This window comes from Narcine bancroftii, chromosome 5 (assembly GCF_036971445.1).
Source record: "Narcine bancroftii isolate sNarBan1 chromosome 5, sNarBan1.hap1, whole genome shotgun sequence".
In the NCBI taxonomy this organism is placed as follows: domain Eukaryota; kingdom Metazoa; phylum Chordata; class Chondrichthyes; order Torpediniformes; family Narcinidae; genus Narcine; species Narcine bancroftii.
The window spans coordinates 75,724,622-75,747,680 of record NC_091473.1 but is presented as its reverse complement, the minus strand read 5'-3'; the positions used below and the strand labels follow the sequence as shown (position 1 = coordinate 75,747,680).

At 38.3% G+C, this 23,059-nt stretch overlaps 1 protein-coding gene across 10 annotated transcripts in view; it reads left to right on the top strand.

Annotated features, from left to right (window-relative positions):
• Positions 1-23,059, top strand: part of dennd1b (DENN/MADD domain containing 1B) — a 399,979-nt gene that overhangs the window by 169,751 nt on the left and 207,169 nt on the right. The window lies entirely within an intron of this gene.

Here is a 23,059-nt window from a genome sequence, read left to right as displayed (position 1 = left end):
GCAGGTAAGGAAGATGGAATGGGTGGAGGATTTCAAGGGATTTCTGATCCTTGGCTCATTCTATCAATCTGGTGCAACAATGGAAACAATGCCATGTGGTTGGGATGAAGTTCCTGGCCATATCCTGAGAACCTGTGCAGACTAGATGATGAACGTACCCACAGAGATCTTTCACCTCTGCCTACCATGAGTTGAAGTTTCCACCTGACAACTTGTCTTAATCATTGTTTAGTGGTAGGTCTGACATCCATCATTATGAAGTGTTTCAAATGGTTGGTCTTGGCCCAAATTAACTCCAATCTCCCAAATAGCTTCAATCCACTGAAGTTTGCCAACAGTTGCAAAAGACTCACAGCAGATCCCCTGACCTGCACTATACACTGATAACAAGAATACTATGTCAGACTTCTGTTGGATAGTTTAATACCATGGTCTCCAAACATCCTCATTCAGAGACTGAGGAATCAGCAACTGCTCTTCAATTGCTGAAAACTCAAGAAGGGATCCTCGACTTGTTGACCACGAGCAATAAACAAACTCTCCTTCACCCACTTCATTGGGAAAACTGACAGAATATTTAAGGACCCCTCCCACCTGGATCAGACACTCTTCTCCCCACTTCTGTCATGAAAACTTTAGTTTCAAGACAGTTTCCCTCTTCTTATCAGACTTTTAAATTGATCTCTCATTGGATGCCTCTGTGCTGTTAAACTGTACTTTATACCCTTCACCATATTTTTGAAACACTTTACCCCTGCACTATTTTGACTTGAACAAAGGCGCCAGGAGTAGTATTTCATTATTCACCTGCAGTTTGAATTGATTTGCTGGATAGCATACAAAATAAAACTTATTACTGTATCGCAATATGACAATAAAAAAAAATTAATTGCATTCACATCAGTGATAATTTTCAAAAGTGCATTGATTGTATTACCTGAAGAAAGGTTTTGATGCCGATGATTGTATTGTTCTTTTTGACCCATGTTGATTGTGTTGGTGGATCTCCTCCTGTGCTGTAAGATTCCATGCAAAGATCTATGTGCTGATGGATTGGGTATTGTTAGGCATGTTATTTGCTCTAATTTGGTTATCCCAAATTTTGTGAAGTATGAAGCAAAGAGTTCTTCATGAAGAACTTAACATTAATCAAGAGTGAATGGTCCTATTTTTCATCTTATGAAAAAGTTGATCAATGAAGTGGCTAGATTGAGGATTTAAGATGGTGGCTTGAGGAATTTCAGAATCAATGACCTGGACCAGAGATAATGGACCTATGGTCAGCAAAACTCATCAATTCTTGTGACCATGTAAGGTCTCTGGCCTAATATGACCAATAGATATTTTAATGAACATATAGGACCTTGGACCAGGATCGAAGGCCAAGCCACAGGACCATAAGAGTGGCAGAGAGGATTGCTGGAGTCTCCCCTCTTACCCCGTTGATGTGATCTACTGGGATCGTTGTCTGACGAAGATGAAAGAAATCATTGAGGATCCCTTCCACCCCACGCACGACATCTATCAGCTGCTCCCATCAGGAAGGAGAAACAGGAGTATAAGAGCCAGCACCACCAGGCTAAGGAACAGCTTCTTCCCACAGGTAGTGAGAATGCTGAATGACCAAAAGAACTGCTCACACTATGTTTGACTCTCATATTCATGAAACAATATTTATTTATTTTTTTGTATATATGAATACTTTTCCTGTATATGTATTGTCTGTCTGTGTGTCATGTCTGGTTGTGTGTCTGCATGTTTTGCTCTGAAGACCAGAGAATGCTGTTTCGTCGGGTTGTACTTGTGCATTGAGATAACATTGAACTTGACTTAACAATATGATTGCTGACATTGCCAGGCATGATTTGTGTATATTGCAGCTTCTGGGAAGGTGCAGTAATGCCAAATTATGTTCAACATTCATGCGATGTCACATGGTAAATTCTACTAGATACCAGAGGGCTGGCTGATCCAACTGGAGGGCAGAAGCACATTGTTGTTAAAGAGAGAGAACTGCACCAAGAGAGTTGAGTTTCTTCTATCCCAGACCTGGTATGAATCATCTTTTTGATTGACAGAATGGAAATTATCTTCATTTGAGTGAATGGTATTGTGTATCTGCTGAAGAAAATGACCTTGAACAAAGACAATAGAACGAAAGAGGTTGTTGTGTTCAGAATTGGTTTGACTGGTTCAAAGAAAATGAGGCCTGGACACGTGTTATGAAGAAATAGGGATCCTTATTTACACACAGGGGAATTCACAAAAAGGACACATACTGACAGATGTGCATACATAGCACACAGGCATGATATATCGAGAAAAGAGAGTTTAACTTGTTCAGCACCCACCTCCCACAGGCATGGTATACTGAGAAATGACGGTTTAATTGTTCAGCACCCAACACACACAGGCACAGCACACTAATAACAGTAATAAATAAATGAGTAAATGCCCATAAACTTGGTCTCCAGTGTAACCCCTGCTCAACATCCAAGATGGTTCCATTGTCGTCGGTCCTCCACAGCTGTCTGCAACCTGGAGCTCAGCAATGGTTACAACTAACGAGTACATATAAACTCGGTTTTAGTATCGATTGTAACTGAATCCAGGACAGGTCCGTTGCAGTAGATTGAGAGAGACTACACATACTACTTTTTTAATGTAGGACCCGTCCATGTCAGCTGCCTGAAGCCAGTCATGCATCATCCTCAGAGGTGGGCAGATCTAACCCTTGATTGGCAGGTGAGGTGACTTCCAACTAGATGCCAGCTGGAGAGGTCACATTACTCTCTGCAATCCACATTCCTGCTGGATTCCAGGCAGAGAGGTCATATGACCCTCCACAATCCAGACTCCCACCAGGTTTCAAACAGAGAGGCTACACGATCCTCCGCAATCCACATTACAGTTGTCGAGCAAATTTTTTTTTAAATGAAGGTCAGCTCCAAACATCAATGAAAGTAGAAAATGTTGGAAATACTTATCAAGTCAGACAGTATCTATGGAGAAAGAGACAGACTTGATGGTTCATATTAATAACCTCTCAATTCAACTGGGATAATTAGAGAAGGAGGGACTTGAGGATGCTGGAAAAGGTGGGAGGGCAGGAGGTAACAAAAAAGGTGTGTAATGGAATGTGGGTCAAATGAAAAGCCAGGATAATAATGGAGAGGAGAAATGTGGCAGTAAAGAAGCAGGATGTTAGTCCGGAAGTGGTAGAAATGGGGGAAGAAGAAAACTGATCTAAAATTAAGAGGGAATGTTAATTTGGAAATGAAAGTGCAAAAGGAGCTCAGTTTCCTCAACTTTTGAACTTAATATTAAGGCGAGAAGGCTATTGTTGCCTGCTGAGCAATGAGATGATATGCAGTTTCTTATGCTTCTGTTCGGCTTCGAGAACATTGTGACAGGCTGAAATCAGGTAGAGTGAAAGTGGCATAAAGAATTAAAGTCTGTGTTTTTTTTTTGTTGTAAGTATGAACTGTTTGCAGACTGAATAGAAGTGTTTTTTGCAAGTCAGCCACCCATTCTGCATTTTATTTCCCAGTGTGCATGAAATGCATTGTGGGCAGCAAATGCAAAATGCCAGATTGAAAGAATTACGGGTAGAGTGAAAGTGGCATAAAGAATTAAAGTCTGTTTTTTTTTGTTGAAAGTATGAAATGTTTGCAGACTGAATAGAAGTGTTTTTTGCAAGTCAGACACCCATTCTGCATTGTGGGCAGCAAATGCAAAATGCCAGATTGAAAGAATTACAAGTAAATCACTGCTTCAGCTGGAAAATGTTTTCAAGAGTTGGAACATCAGGCAAGTAGGAGTCACAAGGGGCAGGTCTTACATCACGTGTAGGAATGTGCTGGGGGAAAGTGGGTGGTTTTGCTGAGATGGAATGTTGAATGGGGAGAAGAGGGGAAGATATTTCTGCTGGTGGCATCATATTGCAGATGTTTGGAAGTTAAATCTGTCTCTGATTTTGTGTTGTGCTATAGATTTCTTCTGTGCTGCTCTGAATACAGTAGTGTGATTTAAATTTCTCCCACAATTAATAATGATGGCGTGCACAGTTAAGTGGAATAAAATCAAGTGTTGATATAATCTATCTATCCTGGCCGCATCAGCTATTTTTGCTGTATATTGCAGTTATTTCATAACTTGGCTGCTGTGAACGTGGTCTTTTAAGAATGTGTCGTTCTTGTTTATTTTGAAGTACTTGAAATAAATCCGACGAAGAGTAAGTCGTGTTCGAATTCCGTTGTGAATTTAATTACATGCCATAGATAACAGCGTGAATTTTTTTTTCGGCATCTGCTGTGCGCATTATAAAATGTCTCCCAGCATATCACAAATCAGAAAAGAAAGATCAAATTGAAGCTAAAGTAAATTTCAACATTATTTAGGTTGTGTAACATGCCAAATAACATAAGCTACAGCAGCATATATGGAAGTGTGTTGTTTTTGAGTTGAAGTTCAAAAGATGATCAATATTAATTGGGCTTCTAGTCTGATGTTAATAGTTCAAAAGAACCCAGATATCAATATAGTGTTAATAACTCTCCATCTCAAATTGCCTGCTTATTTAATCTGATTAAAACTGTAAAATAAATATGAAATATGATTGATCAAGTGTTTTATTGTTTGGATGGATCTATAATTAAAATGCATTTTCCAAATCTTCTTTCTACTGGTATCTGGCAAGCTTTTAAAAGAACTCAAAGGATATTAATTGTGACAATGTAAGTTAGCAGTTAGTCTGACCCAAATTGGAAGATTTAAATGGGAAGAAAACTGCCTTTGTAACATGCTTTCTCAATATCTTCTATAAATTATTCCCCTATATCTTGACATCGAGGAGAAACCTGATCGCCTTTGAAGATCTTTGATATTTGATGAATGGTTACCCAACAACCCCTCTTCTTATGTAGATAAATACATTTGGCTGGGCAAACTAATTTGCTCTTTAATTTCACTCTCCCCATTGATTCAGCTGTTCCCGTTGATATTCCAGAATAGGAAATCATCAACTTGCTTTTTAAGTAATTTTCCATCTTCTTGTGTTCCCTTTATTAGTGACGTGGTTAATTGTTGGGATTCTCTTTTTTTTTAGATATGCAGAACGCTAACAGCCCATAAGCCCATGCAACTCAATTACATCCAATTAACTCACAATTCCCGTACTTTTTGAAGGATGAGAATTCCTGGAAGAAACCCGCACAGTCAGTGGTAAAATGTACAAGCTCCTGTCAGACAGTGCCCTAACACTAAACGTGTTGCCCTGTGAAGGCTCTAAAGGCAACAGTTAAATTCTTTTTTACGTTTACTCAAGACTTGACATGTAATCAAGTTTCCATCCATGAATATGATTATTACCTTGCATTGTTGATGTCCCATATCTAACATTATAAATAGACATCTGAATATTACTTGCATGACGTCTTGCTGGAATTGCCCTCAGTGGAGAAAAGGCCCACCCAAAATAGATCCTGCTTTTCAAACAAATTCCACTTGATTTTTGCAGTCTTGGAGTTGATGCAGTTGTGATCATTAAACTAATAAATTAAAAAGCATTATGGACAGCAACAGGTACTGGTTGAAATGTTTCTGTATTTGTGGCAATAAATTGCTTGACATTACCTTTGTGGAAGATGATGTTTTGTTTTGTTGCAATATACATCTTATCTTGGGGCTGTATTTTTTTAGCCTTGTTGTATCAACAAGGTGGATGTCTAAGTTGGGTCAGCTACTGAAAAAAGATTTCTAACCACTCAAGGGACATTTGCAGTGTTCAAACGCAGCGTGCTCAGATGGCTTCTTTGCAGGCTGTCTGCAGTTGCTGCCAAAGGAATATGGACCATGGCCAAATTTGCCTTTTCCCTCAACAACAATTATATCTGGGTTGGCTTTGAAGATGATACCACTTGAACACTGGTGGAAACTGCCCACACTGTGTGTTTATAGCCTGCAATTTACTGCTGCTACTTACTGCAGCTTGGGTTTAAATTCAAGCAAGCTCACGAGGCCCACACCTGATCGTAATGACTTGTGCTATTCTGAGTCTTCTTGGAAACCTATCTCACTCACAGCCCAAATAACAAAGCTTGCAGAGTTGCCAAGACTTTTGTGCCAGTTAATTTCTAATTTTTGAATTGTTTGCCAGCGTGAATATGGACAATTATTAAAAAGCAAATCATGCTCTGGCTGAGGAATTTTCCTTCCTTTTTTTGTTGGATATCCTTTAATGGGCCATTTTATTCCTGTTGCTGGCAAAAGTGGTTGACATGGATTTAGATGTGCTGTGTGAGGCCTGGGACATGGCACTTCATCATGATATTTCATGCTGATTTGCTATGATTATTCACAGTGGCCTAGCTCCATTTGTCACCAATAGGTTTTGGAGGAAGGGAAGATTCCAGGTATTCGACCAAGTCCTTGCTATGTAGGATGTGACAAGATGCAATCCATCTTCATGCCGTTGATTTCTCTTTTGACCAGGGAACAGATTGTAGCTGGAATTTTTAATGGGTTGTCATCTCATGACAAGGCATGATGGCATTTACACGGACTGAAGAGATGTATTTTATCTTTCAAATGGATTTGACAGAAATTCAAAAAATATGAAATAGGAGCTGAGATCATGGACAATGCAAACTCAGCTCAGTGTCCAACCAACAATAACTGAAGGAAAATCCACAGTATCTGCTTATGTTACGAAATCAGCTCCTCGTTGTGTGGAAAGAGTGCAAAGGAATTCATTATTGAAAATGGTGCTTACCAGCTGCATCACCACCTTGTAATGGGGGCACCAATAAATCTGTTCTGAAAGCCATGAGAAAATGTAGTGGACACAGTCCATACATCACAGGCAAAACTCTTCCCACCAGTGAGAAAATCAAAATGGGGTCAGCAACAATCATCAAGGATCCAGACCACTCAGGACATGCTCTGTTCTTGTTGCCATCAGAAAAGGGATATAGGTGCACAAGACTCATACCACCCAGTACAGGAACAGTTCCAACCCCTCCACTGTCAGACTCAAGCAACAGACTCTATCTGAGACTTGCTCAAGAACTCTGCACATGATTTATGACTGAATATATATGTTTTCTGTGTCATTGGCATTTTGTTTACATTTTTTCTTTTGTATTCTGTACATATCTTTTCTTGAGTACAATTGACACTATTAATAAGTATAATTCTTCCTGGCCTGCAGAAAGAGGAATCTCAGGGTTGTATGTAATTTCATGTGCATGCTCTAACTATAGTTTAGAACTTGAACGATGTTTCATCTATGACTGTCATCTGTGAGAAGTGTGATTTTTGAGCCAAAGCATGACCTGATGCTTAAAAATTCTTTCATCCACAGCCATTCATTAGGTTACTACAAGGACTACTAAATGTTTCTGTTTTATTTTGACATGAGAAGGCTTTTTCAGATATTTCCTGTGTAATATTTCAGCTTGGTCCAGCATTTAATGAGTATCCACATTGATTCTCTGTAGTGCTATGGATCTATGTTAAAAGTAATATTTAGGTTAAGGTCAAGTTGTATTTCTTAAAAAATATTTTGGTAAAGTAAATTATGGAGTTAAAATATTATATATGTATTCTTAGTAAGTTAGTTGTGGGCTGTAACAGGGTCATACACAGGTCACAGCACATTTACAGAGAACCATTGAACTCAGAGAAGTGAGTTCATTCTCGGAGTCATTAGTATCTTGGAAAGACAGCCAATGGATTTGAAGTGGTTCTTAATTATTCAAGAACAATAGAGTGTTTGCTTTATTAAAAACTGAAGTATCAAAGTACTCAAGAACTGCTAAGGAAGCCATCTGTTTTTGAACAAAACAACTTAAGCCTATTGAACAGAGTTGAGGTCAGGTTGTTATAAATGTGGAGTGGTTTTGAAAAAGGAACTGAATTTTGGTAGAAATAAAACTGATAGTCATGTGGTTCTAAGAATTGAGATTGACCTTGTTAATGATGTAACTGTCACATCATTTGGAGAAATATATTATCAAATTCAGACATTTTTGGATCATTTTAGTTTGGAGAATACAGAAGTCAAAACCCTGTGATATCCAGAGGGTTGGAATCTTGTAAAAGACAGGATTGAATTACAGTATCCAGAATAGGTGTTGTTTGTGTAACTCCTGGGGAAAGGGGAACATAGAATAAATGGCTTTTGAAATAAGGAAGAGCACTTCACTGTCTCTTTGGGAAATGAGGACAGAATTCTACTGGATCTATTTTTGTATGGCTACTTCATTTAACCCTTATATGGGTTTGTGAATTAATCATGGAAGAAAATAGCCACATTTGCTGTCTTTTTGAAAAGAGATTCCAAAATCTTCAGTAAAAAGGTTTGTTCCTGGGAAGAGAGGAATTGTATTCTCCTTTTCACAGGAGGTTCTTTGGTGCCTCAAAAGCTGGTCACCTCTCTTTAAAGAATATCTCTTAAGATATATCATCAAAAGAATTGTGAGAAATAGGCCAGAAGATATGATGTTTAAAAGCACTTTATAATTATTTCTGAACTAAGAATTTAAGATCTTCAAGCAAGACTAAAATGATGCTAAAGTTTTAAAATTTGACTTTTCAGAGTGGGACTTTAATTGCACACACACACCCACACACTTCACATTTATACATAGTGGGGTTAAATTTAGAATAAAGTTTAGAAATAGTAAGAAATGTTATCTTATTGATAGTTTAATAAAGCTATTATTTTGAATGTACCATTGTCAGGTGAATTTTCCATTGCTGTTCCTGAGTTGGTACTAATGGGGTTGGTTAGTTCGTAACAGTAATCAACTTGTGCTGTGGTGGCATGGTTTGGAAACACAGTGATTTCTGAATATAACCCTATCCATAATGGTAAACAGCTTACCACCTATTTGTTCTGAATGTGGTTTGTCTTTCTACAGTTGCCTACCATGTAGTTCATCTTGTATGTAGACACTTGTGGTCCTTTGTTCACTCAGATGAATTTTAACTGATACTGACCAGTAATGATTCATTGTTGTCATTATTTAGAAAAGATTACCTTTGAACTGCAGAACAGTATTAACAAACTTGATGCAGAAAATCATGCTGTTGTCTGGTGTTTAAAGAATTATTGCTAACTCCAGCAAAACTTGGAAGGCTTATCAAGTCAGGCAACATCTGTGAATAAAGAAAGAGAAGGAAGATTGCTGACCTAAAACATAACCTCTGTTTCTTTCTATGCATCTCCTTGACCTCTTCCGTATTTCCAGCATTTACTGCTTTTATTTCCAGTTTAAAGTTCATGTTTATTGCAGTGGCTCGAGATGTGGTAAAAGTGTTTAGTGGACTCCAAATGGGATTTTTTTTTTTGGGAAAATTTTATTTAAAGACTTTAATCAAAATACAGTTAAACATAACAAAGAAAAGAGAAAAACCATTTTTTTATATATTTAAAAAAAAACACCCACCCCTTCAGCCAGCTCCCTTAAGGGGAGCCAAATATAAAAACAATACAGTTAATATAAAGAATATTTCAAAGTATTTCCAAATTCATATACTCCAAATAAGACCATATTTTAACAAAAAATGAATAATTATCATGTAAATTACATGTAATTTTTTCCATAATACAAGTTCTCAATTCATTATCCCAGTGAGTTATATTAATCTCCACATTATCTTTCCAAGTACTAGCTACACATTTTCGTGCTACAGACAGCACTAGACGTACAAATGCAATTTGAAATTTATCCAACCCTTGTCCTTTCAAAGAAACCATATATCCCAACAAAAAAATTGATGGGTCTAATGGCAATTTAATGTTAAATAATTTTTCCAAAACAAATCTTATTCCTTCCCAAAACGGTTGTACTTTAACGCAAGACCAAACAGCACGTAAAAAAGTTCCAATACATAATCCACATCTAAAACAAGAATCCTAATTATTAAACCCATTTTTTTTAACTTCTCTGGAGTCAAATATAACAGATACAAAAAATTATAATTAACCATTCCATATCGTACATTTGTCACTTTAGTTACACTATCATGGCACATAGCCTCCCAATTATCTTCGGGAAAAATATAAGTTAAATCACTTTCCCATTTAAGTCTAGATTTCTCCCAATCCGGTTTATCCATCGCATCTTGTAACAATTGGTACATACCCAAATGTAACCTTTCTTCAGTACAGAGGAAATCAAAGACTCAATTTTCATCAACATGGGTAGATTCATCTCTTTACCATAATTATCTTTTATCAAAGCTCTAAGTTGATAATACACCCATAATTATCTTTTATCAAAGCTCTAAGTTGATAATACACAAGCAAAAAGTTTACAGATATATCAAATTTCTCCCTCAGTCGATTAAAGAAAAGAAACTGGCCTTCTTCAAAACAGTTCTGAACTATATTAATATCCATCTCTTTAAATGATTATTAAACATTGAAAAAGGAATAAGCTGATTATGGTATAAAGGGGTTTGGATTGATAATTTACTCTTTGATCCTAAAACCATATTTCATTTAACCCATATCCTTAGCAAATGTTTTAGTACCGGCATATTACATTCCCTCAATAAATTCCCATTCCAATTAAATATAAACTGGTGTATCTCAGCTTCAGATATACAAGCCATTTCCACCTTTGCCCAACTCGAGGGTTGGTCCGTATCTCTCAATCTACTAACAAATTTCAACTGAGCTGCTTCATAATAATTTGGAAATGAGGTAACTACAATTCACTTAATGCATATTTCCATATAAGTTTATGCAAAGCTACTCGTGCTAATTTTCCCTTCCATAAAAGCTCCCACAGTGCTCTATTCAGATCCCGAAAAAAAAACCCTTTGAAAGTAAACATGGTATCGACTGAAACAAATATTGAATTCAAGGAAAAATATTCATTTTAATGCAATTTACTCAACCAGTTAATGTTAACGCAAGTCTTTCCATTTAGTTAAATCCATTTTAATCCTTTTTAAAAAAGGAACATAATTTAATTTATATAAAGATTGATAATCTGTATTTACTACCACCCTAAATATTTAATTCTATCTGACCACTTTAATTTTATAATACTTTTATATTCTGAATAATCTCCATCCCCAACTAGCATTATTTTACTCTTATCCCAATTTACTTTGTATCCAGACAACTCCCCAAATTTTAACAAACAATCTTGAAAATATTTCAAAGATTGTTCCAGTTCTGTAAAATATACCAACATATCATCTGCAAACAAATTAATCTTATATTCAACATCCACAATTTTCATTCCTTTAATCTTATCATTCTGTCATATTGTTTGAGCTAACAGTTCAATAGCCAATGCAAATAAGGCTGGTGACAATGGACAACCTTGTCGAGTCGATTGCATTAATTTAAAATGGTAAAGAAATTAGGCCATTTGTCACCACCCTAGCAATTGGATTTGTATATAAAGCCTTAACCCAACCAATAAAATAAGGGCCAAAATTAAACTTCTCTAAAAAATTCCACTCAACCCTATCAAAGGTTTTTTTCCGCATCCAGCGCAACCACCATTGGGTGATTGGGTTGCTGTTTAAATGCATTGACCAATGTTATCAATCTGAGGATGTTATCAGAACACATTTCTAATTTTAATAAAACCTGTTTGAACTGTATGTACCAACTGAGGTAAATATTGCGCAAGTCTATTCGCTAACACCTTCACTATAATTTTATAATCTACATTTAATAAGGAAATAGGCCTATACAAAGACACCTTCAACGGGTTCCTATCTTTATTCGGAATCACAGTAATTTTAGCGCTCGAACAAGATTCTAGTAACACTGCTCCTCAGTTACTTGCTGCAGTACATCTCCAAATACAGAAGATAAATTTTCATAAAATACTTTATAAAATTCAACTGAGAATCCATCATCTCTTGGCGACTTTCCATTTGGCATTTAATCTCAAAATCCAATTCTTTAACCACCTCCTCCCCTAAAACAGATAAATTTAATTTAGATAAATAAGATTCAATAGAACCAGCGAACTGCTTTCCATCAGAAGTATATAATTTCTGGTAAAGTGAATAAAACTGGTCATTAATTTCCTGAGGTTTATAGGTAACTGTTAAATTCTTTTTCACAGCATTAATAGTTTGGGATGTCTGTTCTCTTTTTAACTGCCACACTAGTACCTTATGAGCCCTCTCATCCAATTCATAATAATGTTGCTTAGATCAATAAATTAAACGCTCATACTGATAAATTTGTAATGTATTATAGCGTAATTTCAACTTCGTTAAAGCAGCTTTTTTTATCTTCTGTAAGATCTTTCTGAAATTCCTTTTCCAACTTAGTAATTTGTTTCTCCAATATTAAACTTTCTGCCACATATTGCTTTTTAACTTTCGTAGTATAGCTAATAATTTCCCCTTGTAAATATCCTTTCAAAGCATCCCACAGTATAAAATTCCTTCTTCTGAATCACCAATCCATGAAAGAATCCTCCATTTTTTCCAATTTTTTTCTCTATTACACTCCACTTGATTTTTGGATTAAAAAAAAACTTCTTTTTAAAATGATCTTGTATGGTATCCACCGATTTTATGCATCTGCAAACATCATTTTTAACTATAGTAATATCTTGCTTCATAAAAGTCATTTCTTCACACATAGTATTCATTTTGGTTTTCACTTCCATAAATCCTTGAGTCATCTGAGTAGACATCTGCATTGACATTTTTTTCCATTTGATGAGCAATCCCCTCCAAGATTGTAAACACAAAATCCAGTCCTGGTTCCATCACCTCCCTTTGAGGCCTACCTTCTCTGATGTCAGTCCCCATTTTTTTCCTGTGTAAATTCCGATGAAGTTGAGCTCTCTTCCTCCTCAAACGCAGTAGGTCCTCTTCCGATGTGGCTGCGAGTTTTGACACCCGACAACAGCATGCCGACTTTGTCAGCCCGCCATCACTTGGGCTCACCCACAGCCAACACCTTATGCAGTAATTCACAGACCTGCGATGCACCGCGCATGCCCGGCAGAACCACCGACCGCGCAAGTGCGTCTTCCAACCACCAGGCAATGTTGCGGGTTCGCGGGTCTGTACTCGCTCGGCTGATCCACCCGCACACCTGGACTCACGGGCGCATGAGTCAGAACCAGCCGAGCTCGGCGCTGAACCGGCGCCATCTTGTGAATGTACGATTGGTGCCGGTGTAATACTTAACTGAGCCTCTGAGGCTTGGGGGCTCCAGTTGATGACTCTGTTGCTTCAACTTGATAGGTAGGCCTCAATTCTTCAACACTTTTGTAAGGTAGTTTCTTTTGCAATTGAGCTTTTGATTTTTTCACGTTTGCAGCCATTTCAATCCTTCACTATTCCAAAATCTGTAGATACTATTTTTAACCACTTTTACAAATTTTAAATTCGGGTATTTAGAAATCTAACTGGGGGAAGGTGGAACCACACGTCTTCCTTCTATGGCATCTTGCCATGCTGCTCCGCCCCCTCCCGGATTTCTCATTTAAAATACTGGAAACATTTGGATTAGGACAGACTTTTTCTTTAATTGGATTAAAGCATTATATAGTGAACCTAAAGCGAAAGCTTTAACAAATGGACAAGTTTCTGCACCATTCCATTTAACCAGATTCAGTAGCCAAGGATGTCTATTATTTCAAGCTTTATTTATTTTAGCTTTTGAACCGCTTGCAGAAGCAATTTGGTGTGATCTTGTATTAAGAAATTTAGGGATAATCAAGAAGAATATAAAATTAATTTATTTGTTGATGACGTTTTGATACATCTTACAGAACCAGCAATTTTGTTACGAAAGCTGCACTTAAAATTGGAAGAATATGGTCGAGTTTCGTGCTATAAAATAAATTGGGACAAAAGTGAAATCATGCCTCTTACTGAGGGGATTATACTCAATGTCAAAGAGAATTTAAATGGCCGATAAATGGGATAAAATATTTAGGGATACGCATAGATAATAATCTATATCAACTGAGTTATTTACTTTTGCTTAAAAAGGTTGAAGAAGATTTGAAGGAGGATGGCTTTGCCAATAACATTAGTGGGTAGAGTTAATTGTTTTAAGATGAATAAAAGAGTACAATATCTTTCTCAAACATTGCTTATATTAATACCTCAAAAGTTCTCTCAGGAATTAAGTAAATATGTAAGAAAATTTATTTGTAAGGGTAAAATGTGTAGGGTCTCCATAGAAAAAATTAACATGGAAATATGAATTAGAAGGATTACAGCTTCCCAATTAAAAAAATTATCAAGTGGTACAAATGAAATTTCTTGCTTCCTTTTTTGATGAAGGAGAGAAACCTGCATGGGTAAAAGTAGAATTAGAAAAAATAGGAAAGAGAACAGCAGAGGATTTTATATACAAACGGGAAGTGAAATTAATATCCAGTGAGAAAGAAGCCCCTCTGTTGAAACATATGATTAATATTTGAAACAAGATAAATAGTGAGATTGGAACAATGGGGAGATTGTCACCTAAAATGCCTTTGATTCAAAACAGACATTCCTTTTACATTAGGTAATCAATTTTTCGATATCTGGTCTTGTAAAGGGATGATACATATTGAAGATTGTTATGAAGGAGGACATTTAATGTAATTTGATCAATTAAAAAATAAGTATTGAATACTTAATAACACATACTTCTGTTATTTTCAATTAAGAGCATATTTAAGGGATAATCCAGGCCCAATAATGTAGTTACCGAAGTGTAGTGATGTGGAAACTTTGACCAAAAGCAAAATATAAATAAATTTACTTCTGCAATGTTGTGGTGATACCACTGTGATGCTGTTATCCCATTGGTGCTGTATCTCTGTGTATGGCTGGCCTGTCTCCTCCCTGTAACTCCTCCCCGTGGAATTCCCCAGCAAAGGTAATTATTCCCACCCTTCCTCAGTACAAATCCTGGAATCAGGCCAGCAACAGGAGCATGTGTTCAGTCTTATGGTAATAAAATTCTGTCGTCTTGTAACGCCAGTCTCTTGGCATTATTGATAGCGCACCAATTTTATTACCATAAAGAGTTTTTTTTTCCTGCAACAATGGACAGGTTCCTGAGGCCGGACAAGCTAGAGAATGACTGCAATTACTCGAAGTCTCACACCGATTTGAGCTCTGGCTACTCTGTTTTAATTACTTTCTGCACGCCTCTGCTCAAATTGTGAGTTCTTACGACAACCAGCTATACCTGTTATGATCGCGGTTGGGCACCATTTCTACATGATCATCAGGGGCAGCACACAATGTACAAGGTGGCCATAAACAAGCTGCAAAGCCAGTACAGGTCTAGGACGAATGCGATCTACGCCAGACATCTGCTGGCCACTCGCAAGCAACAACTGGTGAGGCCCTCAAGGAATACTTTTGAGTCCTGCACAAACTCAGGTGATGCTGTGGCTACAGGGATGTTAATGATGAGATCTACACAGATGAGCTCGTTCGGGACGCCTGTGTAGCAGGCATCCAATTAGACGATATCTGCCAGCGACTGCTGGAACTGGATGAACTGACTTTGCAGAGGGCCTTCGAGGTGTCTAAAACTTTGGATGTTGATCTCCAGAACATGGACTCATTCTCCTATGACAATGCCACTGCCTTGTGGGAAATGTGGGTGCTACCTTCTTGGATGCGGGGTATCAGGCCACCTCCATGCAGGGGTGCCCTAACTTCACTTCATTTGCCGCTGCTGCTGAGCACCCAAGGTGCTATTTCTGTGGACAACAGAAGCATCCTCAGAAGCACCGGCCAGCTAAGGAAGCGGTGTGCTCAGGATGTGAGAAGAAGGGACATTATGCCAAAGTCTGTAAGTCCAGATCTATTCCTCTCCCTAGCAGTGCCATTTGCGGGCAGTGGGGTCGGGTGCCATCTTGAGCAGCATTGTTTCCAGCGACACCCCCGCCCCTGAGTGACAACATTGTGTGCAGGCAAAGGAGGCTTCCATCTTGGCCAGTGATACTTCTGGAGCCACTTCCACCCTGAGCCACAGCCATTTCACCAACCTGGGTCTCAGGCACCATCTTACTCGTCCGATTCGGACTGTGACTCTGATGATGACCGGATACTGGGATTGATTGTACTCCACCAGGACAGCCCCCATCAGCTCACTCGTTCGATGATGGAGGTCGAGGTAAATGTTCATCTAACTAACTGTCTATGTGATAGCAGGAGCACAGAGAGCTTTGCATATCCCAGGACTATTCTCTCACTGTGAGCCCAGCAAGTTGCAAGATCTCCATGGCCTCCAAGTCTCAGTCTGCAGAGACTTGTGACTTCTGCATGGTGACGCTGACCATATGCGGCACAACCTATGAAAACTTTAAACTGTTAGTAATGCCATAGCTCTGCGCGCCCATGATACTGGGGTTGGAATTCCAGTGCCACCTCAAGAGTGTCACTATGGAGTTCGATGGGCCTCATCCCCCCCCCATCACGGTCCACAACTACCAGTTTTTAAACCACCCGCCCTCCACTCTGTACGTGACCAAGCAGCATACCATGATCTGCATACTGCATCCCACCTGCGGGCTGTCAACCCTCTGGATACCCCCATGCACCCCTGTTAACCAATCTCACCCCTGAGTGTAAGCCAGTCACTACCAAGAGCAGGCAATATGGCACTGGGAACAGGGCATTCATTAGGTCAGAGGTGCAATAGCTTCTGGCCATGGGGATCATTGAACTGAGTACTTGTCCCTGGAGAGCTCAGGTCATGGTGGTCAAAAAATAGAAAAATCTCCGCGTGGTGATCAATTACATCCAAACTATCAACCATTTCACTCAGCTGGATGTGTACCCCCTCCCCCTCATTGCCGAGATTGTGAACCAGGTCGCCCAATACCGGGTTATCTCCACCATGGATTTAAAATAGGCATACCACCAGCTCCCCATCTACCCAGAGGACTGCCAGTACACCGCGTTCGAGGTAGACGGCTGCCTCTACCACTTCCTACAGAAGTTACCAACGGTGTCTCCGTCTTTCAGAGAGAAATGGACAGGATGGTAGACCAGCATAGGCTTAAGGCCACGTACCCCTATTTGGACAATGCCACCATCTGCGGCCGTGACCTGCAGGACCACACCCACACTTAGAAAAATTAGGGTTTCTCTCCCTGCCATGTTGGACATTTATAACAGCCATTGTTTGCTAAGGGCTTCTTTAGCACAGGGATGATAGTGGCCACCTTGAAGCATGTTGGAACAATGGCGCTGCTCAGGGAGACATTGAAGATGTCTGTGACGATGTCAGCTAGCTTGTCTGCACATCCCCTGAGCACCCTGGCAATAACGTTATCTGGTTCAGCAGCCTTACATGGGTTGACCTTGAGCAGCATCCTTCTCATTTTAACCTTCGTGAGACGCAATGCCTGTACGTGTGGACTTCCTTGCCTCCATGTCCTTTGTCACCTCGAAGTACACGTAGAAATCATTCAAAGTGTCCAGGAGGGAGGCATCCATGGCACAGGCAGCTGGTGTGGCTTTGTGGTTGGGCAAGGATCCTCATCCATCTGCACCATGTGTAACCGGTGTTTTGGAAGTGATTCTGAATCCTCCGTATATGAGCCCTCCTTGCCTTTCTGATGGCCTTGGACAACTTGATTCTTGCGTTGGCCAAGACTGCCTTGTCACCTGGTCTGAAGTCAAGGTAGTGGTTCTTCAATAGCACAAGCACCTCTACAGTCATTCAAAACTACTGATTATGGCGAGTAGTGATTGTCTTGGGCACTGTGACATCATCGCTGCACTTTCTAATATTATTAATATGCCATGTACTCTAACTTGATGCACCCCATCTGTCTCTTCCTCCTTAAACATATGCCAGTCAGTGCTCTCGAAGCAGTCCTGAAGGGCAGAGATGTCTCCTGCTGGCCTGGTCTTCACCTGCTTTGTGGCTGGTCTGGAGCATCTGGTTTGCATGCTGGGATTACAGAGTGGGGGTCGGGCTCTTCCAAATATGCAAGTTCCAAGATAAGACCTTTTTGGATAGATTTAGCAACTTTTTTTTTAGAACAGGTTACAGCAATTATGTTTTCACAAAATCCAGAATTATTTTTAGTGGGGAATATCTTGGGGACAAGATCAAAATTGAAATGATCTAAACACCAATTAGAATTTGTCAAAATAACATTAGCAGTTGCAAGAAAATGTATAGCAGTTACTTGGAACTCTGATTCACATTTAGGTATGGCACAATGGAATGCCGAGATATATAGCTGTGTTTCCCTTGAGAAGATTACTAATAATTTAAGAAATAAATATGATATATTTTTGCAAATTTTGCACCCATATTTACAAATTTCAGGTATAAATTTGTAGTTGTTTTTCTCATCCTAGAGACTTGTGTTAACCTTCTCCAGAAAAATAAATAGAATATTTAATGGAAGTCTGTGTGGTGAGTGACACTTTCTTTGCAATCCTTTCTGCTTTGCTTGCTTTTCTTATAATGGATTTATATTTTTCTATTCGTATCTTTTCAATTTTGTAACTGACTACATGAATGGACAAAAATTTTAAATAAAATATTGTCACTTAACACCTGGTACAATTGTCTAGCAAGTGGTCTCTCAAGTTGTATGGAGTTCGAATGAAAAAATATCAATTAGCATACAGCATGGGCAGGATGAAGGCACTTCTCGGGAATTTGATCAGTAGTCTGCTGATAATGAGGAAGAAACTGTCTTTAAACCTGTTGGTGTGCGATTTCTCACTCTTGAAGCTTCTCCTCGATGGGAGTGGGGGAAAAAAGAGTGAGTCCAAGGTGGGATGTCATTCAGGAGTGGCTGCCTTACCCCAACAGTGGAAGGAGTGTGTAGAATCGATGGAGCGGTGGAATGTTTATATAATGTTCTGCAGATTTTGGACATGGAAGCTCCTACACCACCCTGTGATGCATCCACCAATTGTACTGCCCAGTATCTGCAGTTTTTATTTTGGTTTTAAAGTGCTCTTCCAGGGTTTTATTCTTCATGGATTAAAAAAATATTCACGATGTAAGCGTCTAAAAATATCCAGCCATTACTGAGGTGAGTGTAGAAAGATTTAAAATGTTATATCTCATTCAATTTAACCAGCTAACTAGATCCATTATTAAATCAGCTAACTTGAATCTGGAGTGTTTGCATCCATTGTAGATGAATCTGCTCCCAATTTCCATGTGGAATGATATCGTAAATTGTGAAATTTTACACAATCCTTCCCTGAGGATTTGTTTCGAATCACATTTCTTACATTGATGTCCATGAGAATTATTGCTTTCACTTCAACTTAAAGGAGTGAGCTTCACTTTGCAGATTTGTGGACTGATTATTTCCATGAACAACTACTGATTTGTGAACAGTGATGTCTTCATCGACAATTAACATTACTGTCCCAAATATTTTTTGAACTGCCAATATACGTTGATTTTGTGGCTTGGTTTGGTGCAGCTTTATAGTTGGTGAACTCAGAAAGAAGCTCTAATTTTTTGTTGTGTTTCATGAGATGAAACATTTGGCCCAGGCCAAATATCATTCAACTTGATCTTTTTGATGATGTGATTTTAAGTTGGAAAAGAATGCAAGTTTGACAGTCTGTAGTTGTGGAAAGGTCCTTCTACTTCCAGCACATTATAGTTGGCTGTTTTGGACAGTAATCTGCACTTTGAATAACATCTTCAAGCCTTGTGTTTGTCTTACCAAAATGGAGCAACGTTCACTCACAAGACCACATACAGACTGCTTCTGTATCCAAGGATTGCTGCAGTGAAGAAAAATATGGGATTGGATTGAAGACTAATGTTAATTTTGATGGAGCAATTATCTACTATAGATTTCAGATTTATTATCAGTACACACATGACCACATACAACCCTGAAATTCTATTTTCTGCGGGCATGGCAGAATTACCATTAATTGGGTGCAAAAAAACACTGTACACAGCATATACATGTAAACAAATAAAGAACTGTTAATGGATAAAGAAGGTAAACTGTGCAATCAAGAGAGAATTTTAAAAAATGAAGTACATATACGAGTCCTTAAATGTGTCCTTGACTGAGTTTGGTGTTGAGGAGTCTACAGGTAGAGGGGTAGCAGCTGTTTCTGAACCTGGTGGTGCGAGTCTTGAGGCACCTATACCTTTTTGGCAGCAGTGAGAATATGAGCTGGGTGGTGTGGATCCTTGATGATTGCTGCTGCTCTTTGACTGCAGTGTTCTCTGTAGATGTTCTCAATAGTGGGGAAAGTTTTGCCTTTGATGTCCTGGGCTGTGTCCACTACCTTTCGGAGGGCTGTGATGCAGCCAGTCAGTACACTTTCCACCACATATCTGAAGAAATTTTCCAGTTGTTTCTGGTGTCATACCAAGCCTCTGCAAACTCCAGAAGAAGTGGAGGCGCTGACGTGCTTTCTTCACGATCCCATTAGTTTGTTGGAAGATCCTCCAAGATAGTGACTCCCAAATAGTTAAATTGCTTATCCTCTCCATCTCTGATTTCCCCCAATGATCACTGGATTGTGTATATATACTTCATGATTTAATTTTTGCAATAAGTCATTGCCAATAGTTCTAAGTATCTGCTGTGTTTTGCTTGTAACTTTGGGGAGAGAAAAAAATTGTCCAGAAATCTGCCTATGTATTTCTACTGGGAGGAAGGAGTTTTATGCAGCCATCAAGCCCATGCAATGAAGTCAGGGATGTAGAAACTGTAACTTCAGCATTCATTCCATTGTCAAACTGCATGATGCGAGTCTCCAGAAAATTTTTGAAACCCAATACACAGATTGCACTTTAAAGTTTTAAAAGTCTTTTTTAAATATCTGCTGAAACTGGAAAAAAAAGCCATGAAAACCTACTGGAGAAAATTGCTTAGTTTTTGCCCCTCTGATAAACACTTTTAATAACTTTTCAGGCAGAATTTATATTTCCATTAATTTTTATTTAAGAACACAACAGAAAAAATTCCATGTAAATAGTACTGACTAATCCCTTTACTTTTTGGTTTGTATTGATCATTTAGTAGAATGATGACAAGTTTGAATGTTATTGTTGATTTTACTTCAGTTGAATGTTAATCGTTTGGACCAAAATTCGATGCAACTCCAGACCTATGTTCAATTTATGACTGAAAATAACTGTTTCTCAGTTAAAAAGTCAAAAAAAAATTGCTGACACACTTAGAACTATGAACTGAAAAAAATCCAGCTCTACTCAGTTGTAGAATTTTACCAAATGCCAATAAAGGTGGATTTTGTGAACACATTGTACTATTTTTTTAAATGATTGCAAGCAAATGCTGCTGTGCTTTGGCACAGCAAAATCCCAGCTGAGCTCATCAATAAGTGAACAGAAATAAATGTGATGTTGTGATACATAGCTAGATGATCAGTGTAAATGTTATTTTTGCCATGGCCATTCACTGTAGATTATTTATTACTAGCATGGTACTTGAGGTCCACAGTATTGAAAGGTATATTAGGTTTACATTGTACAATATTTCATTGAGTGAAGGTGCTGGATAGTGCCTTTTAATTAGGATGAGATCTGGCTGTGGAGCTGGTGCACTGTCTCATTGATTGATGTAAGTAACCTCATCTCTGCTATCATGGGAGTTCCAGTCGTCAGCTGAGATGGTCAGTCCCATAAGTGCTGCAAACAATTTTTGTCTGAATTGTTTTTGTGTCTATAGACCTGCTGGTTGCATGAATTTAAAAGAGCATTGAGGTTTTTAAAAAAAAAAATTCCACCTTCCCCTGAGAGTTGCCTATGCCATTTGGAAAGCGAGTCGAGAGCTTGGGTTCTATTCTGATGGGGGAAAAAAAAAGGGAATTCTAAATACTGGCAATTAGATGCTGGTATGTATTGCTAAAAAAGTTTGTTTTGCAAGGATTAATATTAATAGAACACGTGTTCTGTTGAGCAATATTCTGTTTTGATCATTAAGAATGGAACTATTTTGCCCATAAGAGCTAATGAACAAATGATTTGATTTGCATCTGCCTGTTTTTCCCTTTGAGATTGTAAATGTTAAGTTAATGTGGAAAATTATCTTTTGTAACTTTCTCAAGCTGTGTTAAAGAATGAAATCTATAAGATTTAGACTCGTACTGTAATTGATAAAACAAGCTTTGTATTAACCCTATGAATAAATGAGAACTGATAAATATCGATCAAGTGAGTTTTATAGAGTCCAAGATATGACCTTGCATTTATAAATCAGATGAGAAACTTTTATCGACTCTCAATACCAGTACAATGTAATTGGTTTTCAAAACAGAATGGAAAATAAAGGTTCTGAAAGATGGCATTTTTAATAGTTGTGAGCATGTCATCACAATCGCCCAAATGAGCTGATTTGGCTGCACAAACAAGGACTATTCACTCTTTTAAAGACTAAGTAGAAAGATTAAGATTTGTTTCAGTTGACCATTGTGTCAGCTTTGTAAGCACAGTTCACATCACTGGCTCTCAGTTCATTTTGTTATGCAAGCCAAGTTTTGAAAGAAAGCTGCCAGGGTCCTTCACATGTGTAAAAATAAAAACCATCTTAAAACAGTTCAGAAGTCCTGCTCTTTATCTGCAAAGGAAAACTTCACACCAAGAAACTGAACATTTTAACATTTTTAAAAGCCATTCCATATTTCTGCAGGTTTTATTGAGAGACTTAAAAATGACTTGAGGTGATGGTCAACAGCTTGTAAACAAATAGTAATTGTTATTGATGATCCCATGTTATTTTATTAGATCAACCAAAAATTAGACAGTGGAGTGTAACTTTGCAGGGGAATGCTAATGTTAAAGCAAGTGTCATAGCTATTTCATTTGAGGTTAAAATAAACCTACAGAGGGTTATTTACTTTGAATTCTGGACTTTTATTATGATTGCTGTTATTGAGTATTTTTTCTCTACTTCATTGTCAGTTTCATATTGAGTAGCTGGTGGCTAGTTTGGGATGCATGTATCAGCAGACATGGCTTCTCCATATGGTGCAGTGCTGCTTGTAAAATCCATATGGTCCCGTTGAAGGGGATCCCAGTGGGGATGAGAAAGGGTGTTAATGCCCTTTAGGCCAAACTATT